Raw genomic sequence first — 3976 nt, 5'->3', positions numbered from 1 at the left:
ATGAAAAAAATAAGCAAAATATACAAACTGAGTAGTCCGTGCGCAACATAGGCAACATCAAGGACAGTATGAGCTCAGGTGCGCCGTGGTCCCGTGGTTAGCGTGAGCAGCTGCGGAACGAGAGGGCCTTGGTTCAAGTCTTGCCTCGAGAGAAAAGTTTACTTTCTTTATTTTGGCAAAGCTATGATCTGTCCGTTCGTTCATTGACGTCTCTGTTCACTGTAATAAGTTTAGTGTCTGCGTTTTGCGACCTCACCGCAAAACCGTACGATTACTAGACTAAAGGACGTGCCTCTCCAATGGGAACCGAAAACATTTGATCGCAAGGTCATAGGTCAACCGATGCCTCCACAGGAGAACACGTCTGATATATTCTATACGACACTGGTGACGGCTTGTGCGTCACATGACAGGAATATGTTGTCGACCCACCTAACTTGTACACCTGGCGAATGGGTAAAAAGATTCTTCTACCTTGCCCGATTTAGGTTTTGTTGTGGATGTGATAATCACTCACAAAAAAGTGATGAAAACATAAGAGTTTGTCACATAAACTGCAGCAAATGAATGCAACAGTTTCACAGTCGCACAGTTTTCCCTATGCTCTGTCAAAACATATGTTTTTAACGTTTTCAAATTTTTCCGTGTGTAGACCGTCAAATCCTGCATATGTCCAACCAAATCTGAACATGTCCTGGAATTTTGCAGAGCGAAGTTGATTATGTGAGAGTGCCCGAACTTTGATAATTATCTGAAAATAAAAAATTAAAATTTTCGCTCCAGGGAAGACTTGAACCAAGGACTTTTCGTTCCGTATGTGCTCACGCTAACCACGGGACACGGCGCTCCTGAGCGCACATTTTCCAGGATATTGCATATCATGGTCATGGACCACTCAGTTTGTATATTTTGCTTATTTTTTTCACAGTTCCACACAACTTCTTCCTGTTTTCTCGATTGATCTGTGTTCAGTTTTTCAAGGCCTATCCACTGTGCCAACTTATAACTAAATCTGAGGGGGGTGCGACGGGGAGGTTCCCTTGTAAGGACAAGGAGGATGCATTACACACTGCAGGCGTTTACAAGGTGGAATGCGAATGTGGAGAGGCATACATAGCCGAGACTGGTAGGTCAATAGCAACGCGCATTCGGGAACACGATCGTTGTATTCGTCTAGGGCAACACAACAAATCCGCAGTGGCAGAACACCAGCAAGACTGCGGAAAAGAAATAAAATTCATCGAAGCCTGTGTGTTGGCCAAGCAGCCAATTATGACGAAACGCTAAATCAGAGAGGCCATCGAAATACTGAAACACCCTAACAACGCGAACAGGGAGGATGGACTCAGGCTTGCCCCACCTTGGCTGCCAGCAATCAGAGCCCGACAGACCGCACTGGCAACACGAGGCACGAGCTCCACCGGCGAGTAACTGCCGGCGTCCAGCAGTTGGTAAACAGCAGCAGACTTGTCATTCGACGGTGACCACCAATCATGGTACACAACACGACAACCAATAGACAACAGAGATCACGTTCTCCCTCCACCGCAATATCCTATTAAAATAAAGTTCCCTCTACTCCTGCCTTAAGTGACCAATGAAAGTAACTACCTTTTTAAAATTATGACGTAATGGCATGCGCAGTGAACACTAACAACAAAATATAAAGGACACTGCACAGCTAGAACGCTCCATTAGACCCAGAAGAAGACCGCTGCAATCGTGGCCGAAACGTTGGCTTTTCTCCAGCAGCAGTAGTTTTTACATTATGACGCGGTACTATACCCAGTAAACTTTTATGTCGACTGACTCTGGCCACGGAAGCCTACGCAATTATATAATTACTGCACTGTTATCTCATCACCTTGACATGCTTTATATCCTCTCCACTGCTAGTGCTGCCAGCTTCCATAACGGTCATTGCATGTTGACATCTAACACAGGTGATGGACACATTAATGTGACTGGACCGCGCAGATTACCCAGATTCTTCAGATGAAGTCCACGTAATGTGTTGCAGCTGCTGCATAATCTACTTACATCCACAAATAATATATTTGCATGTTTCTTACAAGTGTTAAACATAACTTCATTTGCATTTCTTACTTCCAAATTGACACAGGACCACACAGGTAGATCATACTGGGGATGCAACGATAAACCTAGGACATTAGCGTTTCTTAAATGGCGCAAGTAGATTAAAACTGAAGAAACTACAAAAAGGTGCTAATTTAAGGAGATGGGACCTGGATAAACTGAATAAACCAGAGGTTGTAGAGAGTTTCAGGGAGAGTATAAGGGAACAATTGACAGGAATGGGGGAAAGAAATACAGTAGAAGATGAATGGGTAGCTCTGAGGGATGAAGTAGTGAAGGTAGCAGACGATCAAGTAGGTAAAAGGACGAGGGCTAATAGAAATCCTTGGGTAATAGAAGAAATATTGAATTTAATTGATGAAAGGAGAAAATATAAAAATGCGGTAAATGAAGCAGGCAGAAAGGAATACAAACGTCTCAAAAATGAGATCGACAGAAAGTGCAAAATGGCTAAGCAGGAATGGCTAGAGGACAAATTTAAGGATGTAGAGGCTTATCTCACTAGGGGTAAGATAGAGACTGCCTACAGAAAAATCAAAGAGACCTTTGGAGACAATAGAACCACCTGCATGAATATCAAGATCTCAGATAGAATCCAGTTATAAGCAAAGAAGGGAAAGCAGAAGGGTGGAAGGTGTATATAGAGGGTCTATACAAGGGTGATGTTCTTTAGTAGAATATTATGGAAATGGAAGAGGATGTAGATGAAGATGAAATGGGAGATATGATACTGCGTGAAGAGTTTGACAGAGCACTGAAAGACCTGACTCGAAACAAGGCTCCGGGAGTAGACAACGTTCCGTTAGAACTACTGACGGCCTTGGGAGAGCCAGTCATGACAAAACTCTACTATCTGGTGACCGAGATGTATGAGACAGGCGAAATACCCTCAGACTTCAAGAAGAATATAATAATTCCAATCCCAAAGAAAGCAGGTGTTGACAGATGTGAAAATTACCGAACTATCAGTTTAATAAGTCACAGCTGCAAAATACTAACACGAATTCTTTACAGACGAATGGAAAAACTGGTAGAAGCGGACCTCGGGGAAGATAAGTTTCGATTTCGTAGAAATTTTGGAACACGTGAGGCAATACTAACCTTACGACTTATCTTAGAAGAAAGATTAAGAAAAGGCAAACCTACGTTTCTAGCATTTGTAGACTTAGAGAAAGCTCTTGACAATGTTAACTGGAATACCCTCTTTCAAATTCTGAAGGTGGCAGGGGTAAAATACAGGGAGCGTAAGGCTGTTTACAATTTGTACAGAAACCAGATGGCAGTTATAAGAGTCAAGGGGCATGAAAGGCAAGCAGTGGTTGGGAAGGGAGTGAGACAGGGTTTGAACCCTTCACCGATGTTATTCAATCTGTATATTGAGCAAGCAGTAAAGGAGACAAAAGAAAAATTCGGAGTAAGTATTAAAATTCATGGATAAGAAATAAAAACTTTCAGGTTCGCCGATTGTAATTCTGTCACAGACAGCAAAGGACTTGGAAGAGCAGTTGAACGGAATGTATAGTGTCTTGAAAGGAGGATATAAGATGAACATCAACAAAAGCAAAACGAGGATAATGGAATGTAGTCAAATTAAATCGGGTGATGCTGAGGGAATTAGATTAGGAAATGAGACACGTAAAGTAGTAAAGGAGTTTTGCTATTTAGGGAGTAAAATAACTGATGATGGTCGAAGTAGAGAGGATATAAAATGTAGACTGGCAATGGCAAGGAAATCGTTTCTGAAGAAGAGAAATTTGTTAACATCGAGTGTAGATTTAAGTGTTAGGAAGTCGTTTCTGAAAGTATTTGTATGGGGTGTAGCCATGTATGGAAGTGAAACGTGGACGATAACTAGTTTGGACAAGAAGAGAATAGAAGC

This window comes from Schistocerca piceifrons, chromosome 11 (assembly GCF_021461385.2).
Source record: "Schistocerca piceifrons isolate TAMUIC-IGC-003096 chromosome 11, iqSchPice1.1, whole genome shotgun sequence".
Lineage (NCBI taxonomy): Eukaryota > Metazoa > Arthropoda > Insecta > Orthoptera > Acrididae > Schistocerca > Schistocerca piceifrons.
The sequence above is the reverse complement of the archived record's forward strand: the minus strand, read 5'-3'. Positions refer to the sequence as shown.